Raw genomic sequence first — 24,825 nt, 5'->3', positions numbered from 1 at the left:
TGTGCACACTTATGCACTACAAAAACAAATCATCCCAGTGCAAACCACCCTCTGGCATCACCCTCCAGTTAAGGGCCATTTTAGATGTGGAAAATGTTCACTTAGTCATCTAACCAAAAACATTAAAGAGATTGACCTGAGTGGTCGCATCTGGCACCTTAAAACATTTACCAACTGTGCAACCAACTGAGCCATATATGGGATCAAGTGTCCATGTGATCTAATATATATCGGTAAGACAAAAAGGCTGATATGCCAAAAGAATATGCGAGCATCAGTCTTGCGTAAAAAACTGGGTCCCAGATACACCTTTAGTAGAACAATTCAAAAAGGCTAAACATAGCTATGAAGACATCTACTGGTTTGTCTTACAAACAATAGATCTACACCCACGTGGTGGTGACAGAGACCTAATTCTTCATAAATTGGAACAAAAAAGGGATATTTTCTCTTGATTCAGTGAAACTTGGGATGAATATTTGTATTGAGTTTAATTTGTTCATAAATCGGTAAATCTCTCTGTATCCTTTAGTAATGAATTTCATAGCAAGATATTTAAAATCTCTGCTGCTATAAACTTCATACTTCCATAGTATTGTATGTTCTAATATGATCTTGTGGAAATTAAATGACTCTGCATGATGGAACAAATTATTGGACCATAAACAACAGACCAGATCACCAAAAACAATTGCCATTAGCATACCTAGTGTATTTTCAAGCAATAGAACAAAACATTTAGCCATCGATTGTTGGCATTTAAAAATATTTAGGTGCACCCTTATGAATTATACAGAGATGAATGACCTGGAAACAAATGTGGAAAATTAAAAATCATTATAAGAAATAGATGGTTGCAGCAAAAGTAGCAGCCCAGCTGCGTCGAAAATGGCGCTTGTTGGCCCCATAGGCAGCGAAATCAGAAGTGAGGTCTAGATGATCTCTCAACCACCACGTGACTCTATTAAAAGAACACACAGTGGCTAGACGATGTCGCGAAAGGAGAACTACCAGCTGTATCTGCCTCACCGCGTCAGACAGAAAGTAAGTGATTCCTGCAGAAATATAAATGAAATACAGTAAGGTATCCATGACAAGTAATTTATAACAAAAGGAAATGATTAATACTCTCTTTTAAATTACAGGTTGGGTACAGGATAGCATCGGCATTACCACTACGGGCTGAAGTCCTAAACACATGGAACGATCAGTTAAAAAACATCTGGCGTTGCTTCCTATAAACATCAAGTTCGCCTTTGGCAGGCACTTAAAAGGTAAATTCATATAACTGTTGCTCTGATAAAGCAGAGAGGCAGCACTTGGGTAACAACATGAGTGACTGCATTGCAGTCCTCCACTTCCACCCCAGTTCCTGCAAGCATGGTAGATGATGTCTTTGCTGATTTTGTTCATGTGATTTGAACAGGATTACCTTTGACTCCCAAACCATCCTCTCATTATCTTATTACAGCAGCTCATTGCTTAAACTGAAGGCTGTAAAAAGGAAATGTAGCCTAGGGTTACTATACTTACATCAAGCAAATCAGGGACACCATGTATTGATGTTGGCCATGCTTTTATAGTTCTATAAAGAGTAGTCACTACTTATTTTACAGATACTGTATGTACACGACATACATTTGTCACAGACACCTATGAATCACAGACGTGTTTCTTCTGTGTCATAAGGGAATCTAAAACATCTTCTTCGAAAGTAATGTTACAGCCAGACAGACCACACTTCCCACTATTTTAAATGCCATTCCTCTGACCCGCTGGAAGGTGGGTTGGTGATAATTTTTGATCTATCATATATTTACCTGTGCACACATCTACTACACACTGTCAAGCTCAAGGCATGCATTATTCAATGTTTCATTTATTCAGACCGATGTCATGCAAGGCAAACATGCATTACATTATACTTCAAACTCTGACTATAGCCCAATGAAACTGTACCACAATAACATTCCATGATATTTGATTATCCACTTCCATTGATGCACTTTCCCATTATTGTCATAATACTAGCCACACTGTGTGATGGACCTAGCCAGATAGATGAGCAATTGCAGGATTTCCAGATCATGATACCAAGTGCGATAAAGCTCCCAGAGCTTGGCGGTCATATCCGGACTGATGTGTTTATGAATCACTGGGATTATGAGTTCAGGCAACACATATAAAGAGGATGTACGAGTAGCAGGTTTAGCTAGTAGAATAGCTCATGAATTGCAATGTCCAATGAATACCTGTAAGGTTCCCTACATAATTGGGCACTATAAATGAGGTAGAACAGTAGGAGGCAATGAACTGCACCATGTTATGTACAAACACCAATTCATGATACCTTAATCTCGGTTTATGTAAATTTGTCAGCCCAATCTAACAGAACCCACCAATGTGAAAAGGTGCAAACTCCTTGCAAGTGACCTCTGTATAAGGTTAACAGCTCCATATCAAGGGGGCACCCTTACCAACTGTAAATTAAATAAAACATCTAGAATACTTGCTGAAAGAAGTTTGGCACACATTTTATGAAGACATTTGCTAATTTTAAGACAGAAAAGTGTGACCCAAAACTATAGTAAAAAACAGAGTTTGATGGCAATGGGATTAAATACATAAATACGGTGATCAGAAACAGTGGTAGTGCATCCTGTGCGGGCCAAGTGCAAGGCTAGTCAGATAGGGAGTATCTGATTAGTGCAGACAGAGAGTGGGGGGGCCTGTATGGGTACAGATACAGGCCCCAGTGCAGGGGGTGGCGAGAGGGCAGTGCAGGAGGCCGACAATTTTGAATGGCGATTAGGCAGTCAGAGATGAGGGAAGGAGAGGAGGTGGCAGAGGGAAGCCTGAAAATGAGTTGGGTGTCATCGGCATAGCACTGGAAATTTGATCAGAAAATGGAAATGCAGTAGGCGAGAGTTGCCAGATATTGATTGAAAAGCCAGGGTGAGAGGTTAGACCCCTGGTGAACACCGCAGGTAGAGAGGGAGATAGAGGATAGCAAGAACCCAAGTTGTACCTGTGAGGGTCGATCAGAGAGAAAAGAGGTCAGCCATGCCAGAGCCTGATCGGTGATACCCAGGTTGTCATGGAGATGATTTAGCAGGGTGGTATGGATGACCGTGTCAAAAGCAGAGGAGAGAGCAAGTAGGATGAGGACAGAGGGAATGTTAGAGTCAAGGTTGGAGAGCAGGTCTTTACCAATGTTCAGGAGAGGAGTTTCCGTACTTCTGGCAGCACTGAAGCCAGATTGGTGGTCATGGAGAGAGCAAACTGAGTCAGAGTGAAGGTTAAACAGAGATGTCAAGCTTTTCCAGGAGCTTACCCAAAAAGGGAGTAATGGAAATTGGGCGATAGTTAGCCGGACAAGAGGGGTCAGCGAGGGTTTCTTGAGGAGAGGATGCACAAGGGAGTGCTTCAGAGGGGAGGGGAAAGATCCAGAGACAAAGGAGAGGTTGCAGAAGTCAGCAAGGTCCGGAGCAAGGGTAGCGATGTGGTCCTTAATAGATTTGGAGGAGCAGGGATGGACCTGTCTTGAGGAGGCTTTCATAGATCGGACTTGTCTAGCGACCACATCGGGGGAGAAAAAGAGGAAAGGCAGAGAAAGAGGGAGGAGGGGTAGCTGAGGGTGGGTCAACAAGCAGACAGGGAGATGGGAGAGGAGCGGGGGAGGAGGAGAGTGAGGACAAGATGTCCTTGGTTTTAGAGCTAAAGTGTGAGGCAAGGGCATTGCAAAGAGCCTGAGAGGCGAGAGGAGGGGTGGATACTGGTCGGGGTTGGCCAGGTCCTTGCAGATTTTAAAGAGTTCGGCCGAGTTGTTAGATGCCCCAGCGATACGGCCTTGAATATGAATATGGACTCGCTTCTTGGTACGTACAGAGAGACGATATTGCTGTTGGAGTAGGCGACAGGCCAGTTTCTCAGAAGATGAGCAAGAGGCCCTCCATTTCCTCTCAGCTGCCCTACACTTGCTTTTGAGTGTAGCTAGGTCGGAGTCAAACCAAGAATTATGCTTGGTTTTGGGCTTCAAGCGGATCCTCATGACAGGGGCAAGAGCATCAAGAGTATCAGAAATATAGGAGTAATGGAGGACAGGGCTGTGTCAGGGTGTGAGTCAGCCAGGAGTCGAGGAGGGGGTGAGAAGGTGGCAGCGAAAGCCTCGACTGACACAAGTTTCATGGGACGGATGTCCAAGAAGGTGGGTGGCAGTCTTGGCGTAGGCTTGGCTTGAGGGGAGGAGATGGGACGATGAGAGGAGAGGAGGCAGTGATCGCTCCAGGAAAGAGGAGTGGTGAGGGGAGTAGATAGGGGGAGGGCAGAGGCGATCAAGACATCCAGTGTGTGGCCATCAGAGTGAGTCGGGCCGGAGGGGAGGATAGAAAGAGGAGGTGAATCGCAGAGGTCGCGAAAGAGCACAGATGAGGAACAGGGAGAATCAAGATGGATGTTAATGTCACCAAGGATGAGGAGTTGAGAGGTAGAGGCCAGGAGGCTCAGAGAGAAAAGAAAGAAAAGAGGTGAATTGACCAGGTGGCTGGTAGAGTGTAGCCACAGTAAGGGAGTGGCTCGGAGAGAGGGAGAGCCTACAGTCAAGGCATTCGAAAGAGGAGTAAGTCTGAGTGGGGATGATAGAGGCAGGAATCCACTCAGGGAAGATCACCACCTCCAGGCCGGGTGGATCTGGGGGCAGAGAGGATCTTGTAGCCTGGGAGGAGGATGTCAAAACATGTGACGGAGCTGGCCGTGAACCATGTCTCGGTAAGACTGAGGACATCGAGGTCAAGTTCTTCAAGGAGGTGGCAGATGTCAGAGGGGTGTTTGACAGCAGAGCGAGGATTGAGGGTGGCAAGATGAAGAAGGTTGCCAGCCTTAAACACCTTCTGGGGAGGAGTACATATTAGAGGTACGCCCTGTGGAGGTGTGGAAGGAGTATGAGATGGGACAGAGGATGAAGGAGAAAAGGGCAAGGTAGCCAAGGGAGAGGAGTAGGGTACAGCAGGAGATGAGGCGAGGGAACTGCCTATCAAAGAGAGATTGGCCTGAGGGCTTTGCACCATGACAGTGCCATTTAGGTAGACATTTATGATGACTCTGGGGGAGTCGAAGGAATCCATATGCATTTCCCAGTGGGTGCCAACATTAATGGGAGAGGAGGAGACAGGACCGAGCACAGAGATCATATGAGGGGTCCATAGATCTGGCAAAGGAACAACAAAGAGGATGTCGATAAGGGTTTGTCTGGCGGAAGTGCTGGAATAGGTATCAGCAATGGGGAGTCCTGGGTTGGAGGCCAGGATATCCTTTTAGAATTTCTTCTTACCAGACTTAGTGAGAAGGGAGGGATAGTTGATAATGTAGCAGTTTCAGTATATAGAAGAGACAGATAGTGCCATGGTCAGGTAGAGAGGAGGCAGTGGGAGAGAAATGCAAGTACAACGGTAGGGAACAGCCACTGGGCTAGCAGGTTACAGTTAAGATCCAAAATGAGATTAAACAAAATTGAAAACAACACCAAATTTGCTTACAGAAATACACCCAGATTTGACTTTTTAAACCACCCAAATTTGTTTACAAAAACACACTCAGATTTGACTTTCTAAACTACCCAAATTTGCTTTACAAAAACACACCCATATTTGACTTTTTAAACCACCCAAATTTGCTTACAAAAACACACCCAGATTTGACTTTTTAAACCAGCCAAATTTGCATACAAAAACGCACCCAGATTTGACTTTTTAAACACCCCCAAATCTGCTTACAAAAATGCACCCAGATTTGACTTTTTAAACCACCCAAATTTGATTACAAAAACGCACCCAGATTTGACTTTTTAAACCACCCAAATTTGCTTACAAAAACGCACCCATATTTGACTTTTTAAACACCCCCAAATTTGCTTACAAAAACACACCCAGATTTGACCTTTTAAACACACCCAAATTTGCTTACAAAAAACACACAGATTTGACTTTTTAAACACACCCAAATTTGCTTACAAAAACACACCCATATTTGACTTTTTAAACCACCCAAATTTGCTTACAAAAATACACCCAGATTTGACTTTTTAAACCACCCAAATTTGCTTACAAAAAAAGCACCCCGATTTGACTTTTTAAACCACCCAAATGTGCTTACAAAAACACACCCAGATTTGACTTTTTAATCACACCCAAATTTGATTACAAAAACGCACCCAGATTTGACTTTTTAAACACACCCAAATTTGCTTACAAAAACACACCCAGATTTGACTTTTTAAACCACCCAAATTTGCTTACAAAAACACACCCAGATTTGACATTTTAAACCACCCAAATGTGCTTACAAAAACACACCCAGATTTGACTTTTAAAACCGGCAAGGCTACCTCCAACCTCGTAATGAGGCCCATTGAAATGGTTTACACAGTTCACTGACTGGTCAACAAAATGCCAATGGCTGGCACTTTCAAATTTGCAGGCATAAAAATGGTCTTCACAGTTCTTTCACACGTCAACCAAAAACAAGTTTATCTTTTTCCATACAAAAATAACATCCTCAAGCACATTGGATATAAATGCTCTTACTAAAACTATGGGCCTCAGTACCGGCAAGGCTACCTCCAAACTCGCATCCGGGTCTGGCACCAGCACCCGCGAAGGGGCAATTACCGGGCTATTCCGGCCCAGCCGAACCCAGTAATTGCCCTTTCGCTGGTGCTGGGCCCAGTACATCCCCATTCCCTTTTGAGCCCCATAGGGCTCTATGGGAATGGGGAGTGTGGTAGCACCGGTACTCTTAATAAAGGTACCGGTGCTACCATCATGTTCTACTCGCGGGTGCCGTTATGGCCACCAGATCAGACCTGGTGGCTGCAAGGGTACCCGCAAGCAGAACTCCTAGTATGGCGGTACGGTAGCAACGGTGCCGGGAGCGATACCGGCGGCGTTGTTGCCTTGTCGCCATACTTGTAATGAGGCCCAATGTCTGTTCACTTTACACATTGAAATACATACCATTGTACATATGAACTAATCATCTCAATCTCTCAAAATGGCCACCAACAACATCTTTCAAAATGGATCAATCAAATAATGTTATCAGATCAATCATTGAAAATAAATATAGCAGCACATCTCATTTCCCCCTAAAACTGAAGAACTTCATCAAAGCTATCCGCTGATAACATGCATGCCTTTTTATATTTGATCACAGCACTGATGGACTGTCAAAGGAAAACAGCATGATTCCTGAATCACATGCCTAATGTGGTACTGCCAGCTCCATTGACACAGATTTGGGTTTATCAAATTTTGAAAGTCACTGGTTTGCCAGCGTGGAATGAAGTTGTATCAGACTCTGCCAAAGCGTAAGTCCATGGCAAGGAGGGACAGTCCTGACATAATAGTGGTTCACTGTGAAGGAAAAGACCTGGGCATTTATTTATATGATTTGACAAAATGTATTGATCAGTAACTGAATTTTTTTACTTTCTCGAAAATAGCACAATTTGAAATGGTCCAACGAATTAAGCCCTACATTTGAGCAAATGCAAAGAAATGTAAACAAGGTGGTCTTTGAACTTCTCACTGACCATGACATGAATGGGATCTGTAGCTTTAACATTCACTTTTAACATGGCATCCCTATACCACTGAAACTGAGCCCACCCAAGTAATGCTGGTAATGCTGTGATGCATCAAAAACATCCTGACAATTGTGCAACACTTTTATACATGACAGTAAAAAATCTTAGTTAAAGTGACGTTATGGTTCCAAGTAAAACCGAAAAATCCCTGAAATTTGCTAGTTATGGTAAGATAAGCAACCATAACTCGCGCACCCACCGTGCATTACTAAGACTAACAGCCAGGACATAAAAGATGACACACAATGCTTATCTTTATACTTGAGTAGCTTATTATAGTGTAAAGAACTTCATAATAGAATGCTATTTAAATCAATGCATTGCTTAATGCACTACATAGCTCATGACATCTATTCCAATGATCCTTGACACGTTTTTGTCAATATTATAATAAGAATCCCTTGTACAGCTTTTCATGAAAAGTAAATACACATGTGATGTCATCAGTGATGTCATCAATGACATGTGTGATGTCATCTTTGATGTCGTCGGTGTTAGCAATGCATGGTGGTGGCGCGAGTTGTGGTTCCTTAGCTTACCATAACTAACGAATTTCAGGGGGTTTCCAGTTTTACTTGGAACCATAACGTACCTTTAACAAAGCTTTTTTTACTGAATTTCATAGGTTTTTAATAGCACAACTTAACCATAACGTCCCTTTAACAAAGTTTTTTTACTGAATTTCATAGGTTTTTAATAGCGCAACTTAACCATAACCTCCCTTTATCAAAGTTTTTTTTACTGAATATACATATACATAGTGTGAATTTCATAGATGTTTACTAGGATTCTCTTACTTTATATACATGTACCATAGAATATACTGAACCCCCTGCTAGTGATTTTGATGTCCGCGGACTGTGCGTATGTCCATGGACGGACGTGGACAACATCAACACTACCCAAAAACTCAGGGGATATCTTAAATTATTCTATCATGCCATATAAACACTGAACAAGTTCAAAAAGAAGAACATGAACACATTATATGTAATAATATATAAGACGTGGAACCTATATATGTAACACATCAACCGTCCACTTAAATAGCATATGTACTAAAATGGAATATACCAAAACAAAAAAGATATGCCTCCAACATAATTACCTCACAGAAACTGCAGAGCAAGAAGCAACAGCAGACCTACACAACAGTAACAACAAAACTTACCAGAAACTAGTAAGTAAACTTCATTTTTCTTATATATTTCTAAACTTATAACACAGAAATGTCCAGTACTTTGGAATGGCTTGAGGAAACTTTCCCACGTGATGAAATGAGTGAAGACAGTGATAGTATTGGTAGACACTTCTCTACATTAGCAAATTATAATAAATACATTATAAAATTAAAATTAAATTATAAAATTAAAAATAAATTATAAAATAATCATTACTTTATGTGTACTTAACACATTTTTTTTAACAGACCATACAAACAGTGAAAATAATATAGCAAAAGAGACATTGGAACATGCTCTGCAGCGCATGGAACAAAACCTGGATATGCTTATGGAAAATTTCAATCTTTTGAAACATTTTGTGGAGGACCACATAAAAGAAAAAAATGTATATCATTTTCCCACATGTACCTGTTCCCCCTCTCCATGTCCCAGTCAACTATCCCCAAACCCTCGCTACCAAGAAAAACGTTATGATGAAACTTCCATCCCTTCATCCCCTCCCATTCATCCCCTCCAAACCCCTAATTACCCTGTATTTGTGTCAGTTTCTGCTACCCCTCTCTTTCATACATTTTATATTTGAGTATAATAAAAAAGTATTATGTGTATTTTAATTCAGTCCTCTGTGTCTTTCTTTTTTTGAAAGGGCAGTTGGGTTGTCCGCGGACAGCGCGGCTGTCCGGGATGTCCCTAATTAACCAAAATGGAGGTGTCCTAAGGACACTATACCTGTTAATACTGTCCGCAATCAAGATGAAACTGTTGTTAGAACACACTCAGTGTGCGGAATGTCCACAATTAGTCAAAATGGAGGTGTCCTAAGGACACTATACCTGTCCGTACTGTCCGCAATCAAAATGGAACTGTTCTTAGAACACATTCAATGTCCGGGATGTCCGTAATTAACTAAAATTGAGGTGTCCTAAGGACACAATACCTCTTCGTACTGTTCATAATTAAAATGGGACTTTCCGTACTGTCTGTAGAACATCTACGCACATGCGCACCACACCCATGGGTCCTACGAATATTGCGCCTGTCCACAACTGTCCGTCGCACGTGTGTCACACTTTTAATTAGTTTGAGGACCCGAACACTGTCCGTAGAACAACCTCGCACATGTGCACAACCATCCCTGCACATTTGGTGTCCTGTGTACAGCCGTCCCATTCGCGAAAGTGTCCGTGACGTCATGATGTGACCGCACCCATGCTGAGCGTGTGTCCTGATTTGCAGACACTGTCCAGGTCCCTGAACATTTTAAAAGTACTTTTTTAGGACAATCGAAAGTATTTTACAGTAAAAGTTCACCATTGCACATGTCCCAGACAATGTCCCTGGCGATCTACATACTTTTTTGAACTTTTTGAGCCTTTTTTTGGTGTTCGATATATCCGCGGACAGCACGCACCAGCACCCCTATAAAAGGCCACACCCTAGAGCTCATCCTCATTCCCCTTGTTGGTGCTACTTCTGCCTCAGAACCATCCCCACCCCCTCCACCACCACCACCTCCCCAAGGGCCTGCAGAGGGGAACAGGCATGAGGATGTAGAGGAGACGGATGAAGAGGATGAGGTAGTGGAAGTCCCTACTTCCAGCACTGACCATGAGTCTTGGGTGTGGCGGTTGTTTACCACTCTTGGTGGAGTGAAAATAAAGCGTGTGAATAAGATCACCTGCAATCAGTGCCACATGGTGCTGAGTCGTGGGAGGCCTGGTTCATACAGCTTTGGTACGACATCAATGAAGCGACACCTAAAGTCGTTCCACGGTGGGGCTATTCATAAGGTTGTACCTTGCAATAAACGCAGTAGATTGAGTTCCCCTGCAGCATCCTCTGTTTCTGCTCCTGCCACCACAAGAGACACTCCTGTGGGACAGCGCATCCCTCAAGCTGCCTCGCAGGTCATTCATGATGCTGTTGACCCTTATCTTTCAAGGGTCACAATATTGTGTATGTACTGTGACAAAGTACTCTGCAAGGGGGAGAATATTCGGAGTGCTTTCGAGACTGCAGTCAAGGAGCACGAGAAGGTCTGCCCACCACCTGAATAAGGCCCACCCTACATCTTCCTCTCTCCACCTGCCCTTTCTTATCCCTGTGGTTGGAGTCCCTTCCTTACCCTCCTTTCCTTGTGTGTCGTGTTTAAAAAAACAAAAAAATATAAAACAACAAAAACAAAAAAAAGGCTCTTTTCAAAAGCAGCCTTTCACAGTTTAAAAATAGAAGTGACAAATAAATAGTGCAGGGCCCTGTCCTGTGTATTTTTTAGAGGTCCGTGGATAGTCCGCAGACATTTATGTTTTTGGGGTGCTGCCCTATCAGAACCATTGCACTTTTCTATGAGAAGAAGTGGTGGCTCTGAAAAGAACCTTTTGGTGGTGTTTTTTTGTATTTGAAAAACTTCAAATAGTCAACGCCTACTGCAAAATGGATTGCTGTAATTCCAAAAAAGGTTGCAATACATTTTGTACATTTCTCCGAAACATCTGATTGCCAGCATAAGTAAGATGGACTCCATCTCTGCGAAAAATGTATGTGCTACGAAACATAATATTTTCATTTTGGAAAGTGGTCATGCCAACATCTCTTAAAAAGGCACAAACAGCCCTATTGACATTGTGCCTCGCTTTCTCCATTTGTGGACCAAATGAAGAAGAACGCAGCCACATTTGTCTCTGCGCAATACGAAAAAAAATTATTTGGGAATTTTGAAACATGTCCATGACCTTCCCAAGTCCTTCTTTGATTGCAAATTGCAAAGAAGTTCCAGACACATGTCCTAAACCGTTCCCTCCACAATGAATTATAATTATGTCTGGATGATGCTGTGTCTCCAAAGTAGCACAGAGAGCTACCAAGTCCAGCCACTTCATTCCATGCGCTCGATGCCAGTGCACTTCCACATGAGGGAATCCATGATGTGCAGCTACTCCACAGCGTTCTGCATGCACCTCCAACCAATGTATCCATGATTCTCCCAAATCCAGATAATCTGTTTTCTGAAACACACAGCCATAGCTATCCGTTCTACTCTCAGGAAAAAGACTTTCTGACAAACTCTCTCCTTACACAACACACCCAGTACATTTTATTGACCAATCCCTTGCTCTACTCATTCTCATTTGGATGCCTCTCCACCCTAAAATCCCTGTATGTAATACGTGGTATCTGCGGACAACCGCCATGTCCGCGGACATATTGAAAAACTGAGTATGGTGAATTTAAATTTAAATAATGTACCACATTTCCCCTTTGAGATTGGCTCTGAAAAGAGACATTTTTTTTTGGGGGGGGGGGGAATTTTTACTCCTAAAATCTTCACATAATCTTCTCCAAAGCAACCCTTACGTTCCAAAACAGCATGGCATTTCCCATAAAAAATAAAGAAATGCCATCTTCTTTAAAATAAACAGCATTACTGGAATCAATATTCTCATTATTACAGAAGAACATACCAGCTCTAAGGATTAAAGCAAACATGCCTCGGTTGATTGCACACCTAGCAATGTTCTGCTGAGGACAAAAAACAGAACTATTGTCCCCTATTTCCCTAGGTACTAAACCAGAAAAAATAACTTTGGCATTTGGAAGGATGTTCATTACTGCTTGAACCAAGTGTTCAAAATCTGCCAACAAAGTAGGGGCACAGACATAGCCCAAATGCAAAGCACCACAGTGCAAAACTACCACATGGGGGCTGTTCATCCTAGCCAAATCTTCTCAAACTTGTACAATTCCCTGTACATTGCAATCAGGCACAGTGCTCCACACTACCTCCACTCCTTTAACATCAACTTTGTTTGCCACATTCCTGCATTGAGCATACTGCTGTAAATCATGCACAAACATATCTCCAACCACCAACACCCTGACTTTCTCCACCTCAGCCATCATAACTATACACAGCATCTTTCAACACAAATCCACAACCACAACACCTTATTGGCTAATCCCTACAGTCCCCTTTCCGTGCTGGATTTGCTTGAAAATCCCGGATGTAGCACGCCCTGTCCAGGGATAGCCGCGGTGTCCGTGGAGCGCGTAACACTTAGACAGCCCTTCTACCATTTCCACTTTATTTTCTGTGCCATTCCCTCATTGAATACAGCTAAGCAGTCACACAACCATCCACCAATCACATCCAAGACCTCTACATCTAACACCATCATCATAGTTCAGCACTTCTAATGTACTGTTGATCACTCTGAGTACAAGTCTCATATCATTGGAAAGCAACTACTACAAAAACTACTGTACAAGTCTCCAAGATGTCTACTTGCAGCTGCATGCATATCCACATGCATGAATACAAACTACAGGTATACATATTTTATGCACAGTACATGTACAACTCTTATAAATGCACATAAACATAGTAACTGCCACTTAACCTCTATAACCTATAAAATGAACATACTGTTATTTTTACCATCTTCTATAATCAACTGTCACTTCTAAACCTGTCTGCTATCTAAATTCTTTTTTTACACACAGCTAGCTAAATAAGTATAATTTAATATTAAAAGATGGGAGAAATGACAGTATAATTGTAGAATAACACTTAGTAGTGTATTATAAAATCACACACAGCCAGGATAAGTTAATGCATCTTTATACACTCACACAGATAGACACTATCAATAAAAAGCTCCCAGCTGAAATAACACCACTGCCTGTACATCACATCCTTCTGCTTTATTACCCACACCATCACAAATACATACATTCCATGCTTTTCTATACAATTTCTGCCATTTACCCTATAAAAATAGCAAAATAAGTATATGATTATTTCTTCTATCTCCTAACATCCAATAACACAGCCTTAAGAAACCAAGTAAGTTTCATACGCTTAGTATTATACTCATTTGCAAAGCATGTTGAACTAACAGATTGTAAGTAAAATATAAAGGCTACATATAGTCAAAGGAAACTGCATGCACACACTAGGTTCAGTTATCAAACAACAATACTACTACAAAAACATAAAAATCAATGTCTAGATTAACAACAGTGCTATAAACACACAAAATTGTGAAGACCACTCTCCTGAAAAGCAGCAGCATCTGAAGTACAAACAACAACTCAGAAGATACCTGCTCATTCCAAACAAAAACAGTACAATACTACCATTATGTTCTAACTGTTATTCTGCCATTTGTTAAACAGGGATGTGCGGGCAGAAAGGCATACAAATCTCCGTTTTTCAGTGCACAAATTCCATAAATCAGCCTCCAGAATGTTAGTATTGCAGAACAAATAACTGTTTCAATTCTATATTTTAGATTTAGTACTAGTGCTTCTCCTCACCACTAGCTTACGTTGTATTGTCATCTGAACCCCAGTGTAGTAACACAAAAATACAAGAATATCCTTCCCAACTAGTTGTAGCTGTCGATTGCACAATCACACACATCCTTACCATCATACTCAGACACTCATGTACACAGCACATATATATTGCAGAACAGCCCAACCCAGACCTTTTTTTTCCAACAAACCCCAAAGAATGCCTACTAAAAAGCAAGTCCGTAGAAAGCAACGCAGATGTAGAGCAAATTAAAATAAAAGTGTCCAAAATAAGCATCCATCTCTAGCAGAATTTGTACAAAAAGTTCAAACAAAAGATCTAATAGAGTCATTAAGCGAAACAAAACAAGCTTCCAGTACTAAAACTTTGACTCCTCTTTCAAAATGTAAAACGAAACAGAAAGTGATTAACAAGAATTCAGCTACCACTACTGCTAACACTGCTCCTAAAAATCTTGATGTAGTGGCAAGTAATCGTAACAAAGAAAGTATTTTACAAAAAATGTTCCGCCACAGAGTCCTTCAGAATCTTAGAAAAACAGGAGAAAAATCATGCACATCCCTTAAAACCTACAGTAGAAAATTAATCTTAGAAGCTCTCATAGACAGTGTAATCCTTCTCAAAAGGAAGTTATTTATTTTAGTGTTAAACAGAATTAAACCACTAACTAAACTAACTACTAAACTACAAAAAAGACTTTTCAATAAATGGAATGTCAACACAAAGAACTTCTTAAATATCTGTGGAGGTGAATGGAGTCACACCATGAGCACAGAACCGTAAGAATCATACAAACAAAAGCAATCAAACACATTTGCCATACATAGCAGTGGACAAGGGTATGAAAAACTTAATAATACCATAATGGAACAAGAAATGCTGCTTACAAAAATATCCCCAGAAAACTCAGTATCACCTCTCCATCCGACTGAACCAAAACCTCCAGTGTATAAATGGCCGTGCACGTCAATGTGTAACATTGACAAAAAATCTTTCAAATCTTTACGCCAGTTCCTCAATCAGTATGTGAAAGGCAAAGCCAAATTCAAAATGAAACTGCTACAAAATATGGATACCTGTCCAGTGTGCAAATACACAGGACTACAAGGACATTCATTAGCCTCCATTTCAGGACCTATTTGCAAAAGCACCTTCCATCATATCAAAATGATATCAACACATCATTCAACTATTAGAAATCTACTCCATAAACTGTACTATGGTAAAAGTCCAGCTTTAGCATTAGGCAATTTAAATAACAATCTCCTACATGGTACAACCATGACCTACTCAAAGAAATAGAGCATATCCAGAGAAAGTATTTTGGAAGTGAAAGCCACTTACAAAATGCAATAGCTTTACAACAGACTAGTAACAATTCTACAAATGGCAACCTTCTACTACACACATACAAAAAAGAAATACTAAAATTTAAAAGTACATCCGCTGAAGTACCAAAACATGTGTGTGTGTGTTACCGCAGAACGTTTTATAAAAGTAGCACAAAATCTGTAGACATAAATTACAAAATAGAAGACAATGAAGATTCCAAATGGTTTGAATTAGCTCTCTACCTTGTAGCAGAAAACAAATATGAAATAAATGACCCCTTAATACTTTGCAGTTACTGCACTGCAAAACTTGACAACAACCAAAGTCCTCCACGTGCTATCACAAGCAACTTGGAATTATTCCCACTACCAAAACCCTTGCAACAACTCAATTTATATGAGAGCATCATAATTCAAACAGTGCATCCATTTCAAGCAATAATACACCTTCAACCAAAAACAGCAAAATGACCTGCCTCTGAATTAGTGAAAGGCATTTGTGGCAAAGTCGTCTATTTACTATTAGATCTGAAAGAAAATGTACACACTCTGGGAGTGCAATGTCCAATAGATCAATCTTTAATTGTCTTAGTAAATGGTGTACCTACAAAAGACAAAGAAATATGGCAACAACTCGTAGAATTACATAAAGTTAGACAAGCCTTGCAATATCTAAAAGACAATAATGAATACTACAAAGAAATTAATATTGAAGAAAACCTGAGGGAAACCACTGAAATAATTCAAGAGTCACCAGAAACTGGTCAATTTCAACTTCTAGATCCTGCAACATTATCCAATATTTTAGACCTTTATACAGTTCATCCATTAAACTCTAAAGACACCATAGATGATTCATTAGAAACATACCAAATGAGACAAACCAAAGGATCGGCATATGGGAAAAAGAATAGAAGCATGTGCATTTCCTCTACTCTTTCCTACTGGGAAAGGAGGAAGGTACGATGATAGACCCACTCAAATAACAGCATCAGAATACCGCTCGTTACGAATGTATTCTGAAGATCCCAGATTTAGACAAAATGTGGAATACATATTCAACCTACTCTTTGAAAGTGAACTAGCAACTCTATGCTATGGAATTGCACAGACATTGAAATCAGGTACCCATTTTCAAAATATGTCAGCTATGCAATTACTACAAAAATTGCAAGAAAAAGATGAGGTTCTACAATCAAGCATTACAAATTTGTTAGCAAACATGCGTGGTACAAAAGAATACTGGTTCCAACGTCATGGAGATGTACATTTAATGATAATAAACCTTGGCCCACCCACTTGGTTTGTTACATTAAGATGTGCAGAATATGCATGGGAAGATTTATATGATTTCCTACGCATATCAAACAAAAATAAAACAAACATAGATATACTAACACCTGGAGAACTCTGCTTTGTAGATCCTGTTAATGTTTCAAGATATTTCCATCATCGCTTTATTGCTATGCTACACTTTTATCTACAGTTTATCGAAAAATATGTCACTTGTGAAATTCCTTCACAAACAACAAATAGTGATCTTCATGCACACATTTTACAATTTCAAAGACATAAATGTCGGAAATATTGTCATCGCAAATACAAAAAAAAGGGAAATACTACATCAAATGCTGCTTTGGTTTCCCTAGACCAGTTACAGCAACAGGTTAAGTAAACAACTTAATTTCTTCAGTTAGACAGAGTGTTAAAGGTAAATCACCTAAGAACACATATTACATAAAAATAACAGAAGAAGCAAAATATATCAATGATTACAATGCAATCATTGCCCTCTTATGGAAGGCAAACATAGATGTGCAGTACATTGCAGATAATTCCACTGCAGTTGCATGTTATTTTACAGCCTACGTAACCAAAGCAGAAAAAACACAGCTTCAAGACCTCTGGGATGACCTATCATGGAACAAAACACTGTCTCAGAAATTGTACAGCTTAGACATAAAAATGCTCTCTCATAGAGAATGTGGCTGCTATGAAGCTGCAGACCATTTAACCGGTACTGCTTTGTATGGAAAATCTGAACATATAGTATGGCTAAGTCTTGGTCCTGCTAGTAACAATAGCCAAAAATGATCACAACAGCCAAGACATTTTGAAAAACAATTTACTAGACACATACTACCCAAACAGGAGTACCACTTTGGAAACCATGTGTCTATACATAGCCCATAACTTCACATACAAAAATAATATAAAACCAGATGAAAACAAAGGTAGATACAGAGTGACAAATTGTGAAGGCAGCTCATTGAAACTTACCGAAAGAAGCTTAATTAATCATATCAAATTGTCATTAGAAACTCCTCAACATAAAGAACTATATTACATGTCCTTGCTACAACTTTTTAAACCATGGAGAAAAGAAGAAGAGTTACTACTATGACTCCTATGAAGAAACTTTCAAAGCAAATGAAAGCACTATAACAGATGTAAACTTTACACAATACAAAACAATGTTGCACAATGAACAGCAACATGAAGAAGAAGAACTCCAGGCCCAACTAGATATGGAAACTCCCTACAGTAGTCAACCTTCTGTAACAGGAAGCCAAAAACCACTTGGACAGCCACTAATAGCAAATGAGGCAGAATTTACTATCACAGAAGTAGAAAACACCATGTGTCACAATGAAGAATATACAGAAGACGTAACTGTACTGAAATCAAAACTGAACAATGAGCAGCGTAGCATTTTTCAAGAAGTAACAAAAGACATTGTACATGGTGTACAACATGAAAATAAAAAGTGTACCTGCCAAAATTACAAACCTATACTACTCTACATCAGTGGTCAAGTTGGTTCAGGAAAAACATTCTTAATTAAAATCATCAGCAAGTTCCTTCAATAATTGACAAACAACAAACTGTCAGCTGTTGTAACTGCCCCCACAGGTTTAGCTGCCTACACCATAGGCGGTGTCACTTTACACAGATTACTATTCCTTCCAGTAGAACACCAAAACAAATTAGAATATTACAAACTTTCCACAGAAGCTGCAATGCAACTACGCAGAGTTTTGAAACAAATGAAAATGCTACTAATAGATTAAGTGAGCATTGTCTCCAACCTAATGTTGGCTTTGATTCACCTCAGATTACAAGAAGTACTCAAAACAGCCTACAAAGAGCTCTTTGGAAGAAAACACATTATTGTTTTCAGAGATCTTCTTAATTGACCCCAGTGAAAGGTAAACCTATTTTTAAAACCTTAGGGCACAAACTCTGCCGTAAAACTGTTGGCAGCATAGGAAATGTCAACCTTTGGCAACATTTCCAATACAGAGAATTAACTGAAAACATGCGCCAGTCTGCAGACCTCACATACGCCAACATTTTAATAAGTGTTAGAGTTGGTGTACTGTCTCAAGAAGCACAATCAATATTAAAAACCCGGCACATCCATGTACTCTATGGCCATACTCATTACTCATGTGCTACCGATGTCATGTAAAAATGAGCACACAAAAATGTCAATCGTATGTCCTTGATGCCAACTCTTGCAAGTTGTTCAAAATTCAATCAAACAATGTTGAAAAAAGAAATACAACCAATAATTGAAATTTGCTCCACAGACAAACTGGACGTACATGGTATGACACTACCTAGGTGTCAACAAGCCACAACAAGACTAAATACCTTAGAAAACTCTATCTCCAACACAGCTGGTTTGGAGAAAATATTAAAATTATCTTTAAACTGTAGAGTAATGCTTAAACGTAACCTTGACGTGGTGCAAGGACTAGTTAATAGAGCACTTGGTACAGTTGTTGGCTTTCAAACATACCCACGTGACAACAACATTCAGTTTGTCAATATTCTCTTTGACAAACTATCAGATGTTAAAAGGGTAAGACGCTCAACAGCCCGATTCCTTCTTTTCAAACGCATGTATGTACGCAGAGAACAATTTTCTCTAACTCTAGCATACGCAGTCACCATTCACAAATCACAAGGTCTTACCCTAGATAAAGCATTGATAGGTATTGGGAACACAGTCTTTAAAGAAGGCATGAGCTATGTAGCACTATCACGCTTACATACACTTGACGGTCTATTTCTAATCAACTTTGCTGCAGGTAAAGAAAATGCTGATATTCCTTGCAATTTAGAATACAATAGACTATGTTCACTGTACACCCCCATCTAAAAACCTATCCTGTTCCAAAAAAGCAAAACATTGTAAAAGAAAACTACTTCAAAGAGAAATGCAACAGGATCTCACTGCAAATTCTCCAAAGAAGTAAAGAAAGCTAATACTTCATCAATTAGTACAACCAACGAATAATCTACTACTCAAAGTAACTCAGGTACTTCTTCAAAGAAGCAACACACACTCCAAAGAAATGACTTGGACACAGAACTATCAGGTCCATTCAAATTTTCAAATATAACTGGTGTAAATTGCTACGCAAATGTAGCAATACATTTTCTATTCCAATTGCCACCAATTATTGACAACATTTACGTACACAATACAGACCAATTGTATTTGCAAATGTTAGTCCTTCATAGAAATACAACCAACAATCCTGACAACACATACAGTGTCCATGGAATAAGACAAGAATTGGACTACTGTGCTGGAATGGTGAAATTCACTATAATCTCACAAGAAGATCCACAAGAATTTCTAATGTACTTACTACAAGTACTGGAAAACAAAATCATGCTTATAAATGAAATGTTCCAGATTTCATACATGTGGAAACATACATGCACTCTCTGCAACCATGTGGCACAGGAACAAATCCCCAATGAACGCTTTGTGTATATATACATACCTAACTGTGAATCTATTCCATTTCAGCAACTTGTACAGAATGCAAACCATGGCAGATTATTTACTACCTGCAATTCAGATAATCGCTCCACCTTACAAATACAAACACATAGTGAATACGAAATACTAATGCTTTTACGTTACAATGCAGATGGTACCAAAAACAACTGCAAGCTGACTGGATTCACACATGGTCAAGTATCACTTGGTAAGAAAACCTTCACAACAATAGGTATAATCTACCACGCAGGAACCACAACCAATGCAGGTCACTACACTGCATAAAAAGAATTGTGGATGGTTTGAATGTAATGATAGTACCATTACTCTAAAGCAGAGATTACCCCCAAATCTAATAAATGCTATTTAATATTCTTAAAACAAAATTTAATAACTAATCTGTGCATAAACATTAATAAAACTTCAATTAGAAAACTATAAACAGTTAGAATACACCAACAGGTATCCAACTGCCCCAAGATTCTGCAACAATGAATGTAAGCGTCCCCAAAAATGCACCCCTCTTAGTGAGAGGCAATAACGGACACACCCCAGGAGGGAATGAGACCAAGACCAAGTGCGGGTGAGATCAAAAGGGTTTTATCTAAACCAATATAGGGCATGCAAAGGACTCTGCAAACTCAGAGAGTGCTCTGTCTGACAATCGCAAAGACAGTCCTACTTATTATAAAACTATGTCACGCATGACACAATGCTATAGGGGGCACATAGTCTTAGGGATTGGGTGGTGATGGCTAGGTGGTATACATTGTATACAGTTGCTGCTCCAGGATTGGCGGATGTCCGTGCGGTGCCACACAGGGTGGATGGGTCAGCTGGGCTCATGGGGGTGGAGTGCTGGGCCGGACATGACTTGTAGTGATGATAAGTGGTGACTCTGATACTTTGCCCTTGTGGCCAAACATTCACATTCATTCATCATGCTATACAATTTCAGTTGTCTTGTAACTCCTGTAATACATTGACCCCAGATCGAGAATGAGACAGGGACATTGATATACAATAGGAAGTACCCCAATACATCTGTTGTAAGGACACCTTAGGTTCAAACACATTAATCCCATGAGTCCATGTGTGCGGTCAGGGGCACAGGAGTGGTTACTTGATCGTCCTGTCCTGATGGGTGCGGTGAGGGATGGTATTACGATCTGTTGGTACAGGGGTGGGTGTCCCGCTTCAAGGGCCATTAACTTGGGGTGAACGGGGATACCAATGGGCCTTGGGGGGCATGTAACCGGTGCCCGGGTAACGGTGGGATTTAGGACCCGGTAGCTTGTAATTCATAGAGTCAGGCTGTGGCGGCCTCTGACATGGGGGAGGAGGATGCTTGAAGCGGGTCCAGCAAGATGGTGAGGGGAGGCGAGGCTGTGCTGTTCGAACACCAGCTATCCCTGTCGAGCCCGGGAGGGAGGAGGGGGGAGACGACCTTGCAGCACTGGGCCTGTCTCCCTGCACAGGGCAGTGTATCATACCATTGGCAAGGGGCAGGTGACAACACTTGGGGGCTTCTGGGTTGTGCACATATATTTACATTAGTGAAAATGTAAGCTGGGTGACTTTGTCATTCAGTACAATATTTCATAACAACAGTTGACATACGAACATCAGGTAGTGTTAGATTGGTCGGTGTGAAAAAGAGGGCAATACATATTATACCATGATACAGTCTGGCTCCAGTCCCTTGGTGGGCCTAAATACGTTTCAGCGGTTCAGTATTACACTATGTACAGGGGCTGTCAAAAAGCTATCACATATCATATGGCCACTCTTCTACACAATAGCAGCAACCGTTAGTCAACGTGACAAATATCACCAAAATGGTTACCACACAATACAAGGTGCCTCTGGGGTGGGCGCGGGTAAGGGGCGCCACACAGTCCAACTTTGAGGGCTTGGTACAGGGTACAGGGCACAGGGTCAGGGCATGCAGGATTGGGCTGGTTTCGGTTGCTTCCTAATGAGCTCGGTTACAACTGGGGCAATGATGTACTCCAGAAGGTTAAACGATACAGTGTTTATTTTGTTGTTTGTTCGTGTCTGGTTGCTCGTGAGAACAAGCTCTCAGCGGATCTACCATGAGATGGAGGCCAGGGGAAGTGCAGGCCTCTGTGAACGCGGTCAAACAAGGGTCAGGCTGTAGCTTTCTATGTGTGCAAGTTGTTCTGCCTGTGTTAGGTTTTAGCGCCTTTGACAAAATGGAGTTGTCTAGTACAAAATGGTGTCTGTGTTGTGACATATATGTGGTCGTGCAGCCTCACGTGTCGATCCGCAGCCACCTCGCCTTCCGGGCCCTGGGGCACGGGGGCTGCCGACGAGTCATGAGTCTTCACCTGGGTAGGAGATGTAGGCTAGAGGGGGGTCCTATTGACCTGCCCTCCCCCTACATTTCCCCCTTTCGTTACTTAAGTAACGAATACCGTAATTCCCCTAGCATCTCGCATTCTTTTTCATGCATTACTGCTTCTTTCCATGCTAGCGTCCCCTTTATTGGCATCCACGCTCTACATACCCCCCGGAGGCTTTATCCTCTTCTAGCATACTCATCTGGCATGCAGGTCATATATATACATCCCCCATCTCCCTCCAGGTCTACCCATACTTCTGTGTACCATTCTAGTTCCAGGGGCTCTTTTATTGTTGTATTATATAACCTATCTACTATATACCCATCATAGTATATTGGCACCATTCTGAACTTTGGCTCAGAGTTCTCACCAGTCTGTATGTGTACCTCCTGTTGCGTCCATGCCACTCCTCTAGCATTGCCCATTGTCACCATCATCATTGCTCCATTGGGGACTGCACCTGCGCAGCAGCGAAGACCCAGCTGGCACACACAAAAAATCAAGAGAAAAAACACAATGAGGGGCATCAGCATTTTGACGGCGAGTCCCATCCAGGAAGGCACCCATGAAAAGATGTTGTCGAACCATGTGCTTGACTCTGCGCCGCCTTCTTTCTTCATGCGTTCCCCCAAGTTGTGCACTGCGGTGATAACGTGTGATACTGTCCCATTATCTGCGTCTTCAGAAGGCACGAATGTGCAACACGCGCTCTCGATTTTTCTGCAAACACCTCCATCCATCGCCGTCAACAGGTCTAGGACATACCTGTTTTGCATTTTCATTAGTCTCAGAGCCCTTAGCACCACCTTGATCACGTTGAACCCTTCTTCAGTGTCGTTTGCCAGTTGGATCAACTCCCAGCGCGTGATCTGCAGCCACTTCGCGTTCGTTCGTGCCTGGATGCTCGGGACAAGGGAGGCTTCAATGTGGCCCTGTGACAGGGCATACAGCGGTGGTTCCTCAGTGGGCAGGACGTTGGCTGCCAATCGGACCACTGTCCTGCTTCCTTCTCCGATGTGGCTCTCCGGGATCACCATTAGGGCTGAGTGCAGCGTTGCCAGGGAACACGTGCCCCTCCATGATAGTGGGACGTGCATGTACGCCCGTTTGCCACAGACCCAGTAAGTGTCCATCAGGGCGGCTGTCCCCTTTTTCATGTCTGGTATCATGAGTGTTTTATTGCAGTTCATGTTTCTTCCCAGATAATTTTTTCCTTCTCCCAGGAAGCAAAGTTCATTTGAGATTTCTTTATGCAACTTGAACGGTTTTTCTATGGCGCTCACCCACGACAGTTTGGCTATGTGTCCTGTCCAGATTGTGGTACAGGTTTTCTCGACCCATTGTAGCTTTTCAGTTGGCAACCCTCGCAGTGCTTCAGCCTTACACGTTATCATGTCATCCTTCCCCTTGTTTTCAGAGAATAGTGTTCCTTTTATGATAAAAAATGGTTCTTTCAAGCACACCACTCCCTTGGCTCTTGAGTAGCATGTCTTCTCATTTTGCATCATTTTGAACGATACGGTGTGTGCCTGGAAGGTGTTCTTAATTCTACACAGAGTGAGATGAAGGAGACATTGGGCATTTGTGAGAGGCAGTTCTTGTAGCATCAAGACCTTAGGGGTGCCTGAAGCATGGGGAATCAATGAGCACACATAGCAACTTTCGTTAGTTGTTTGCTTAGCTGTGGAACTCATGTCTGCATACCATTTATTTGATTGGTGTGGGTGTTTGGGATCTTCTATTGTGTCCAGCCCTATGCCGGAGTATTCGTCATATTTTTTCCTACCCACTTCCCTCCTCCTTCTACTGCTTTTAAGAAACTTTTTCGCATTCCTGGCTGCTCGTAGCAGTGTATGCCTTTCCCCCGCCCCCCTCTTTTCCCACTCGTCATACAGGGTCATGAAGTTATTAGTCATTTCTGCATTTTCTTTTATTCTATCTGTGATGTAAACATTTTCTATTGGTTGACTGGTTGCTGGGGTGGGCAGGGTAGAAGTGGTGTCATATAGCCATGATATAGCAGAGGGATTGCGATCATTTAAATCATATACACAGACATTTTGTTGCATTGAGTTGGGGCTTTGGCAGTGTGTTTGGGCTGTTTCTGGTATCATTATGCTGCTTATCCTGGTCGGGGTGAGGGCCGTACCTCCATACCAGCTGGAAACCATCCCATATCAAATA

Source organism: Ambystoma mexicanum, chromosome 4p (genome assembly GCF_040938575.1).
Source record: "Ambystoma mexicanum isolate Mex_15411 chromosome 4p, UKY_AmexF1_1, whole genome shotgun sequence".
Classification (NCBI taxonomy): domain Eukaryota; kingdom Metazoa; phylum Chordata; class Amphibia; order Caudata; family Ambystomatidae; genus Ambystoma; species Ambystoma mexicanum.
This window is presented reverse-complemented; position numbering follows the sequence as displayed.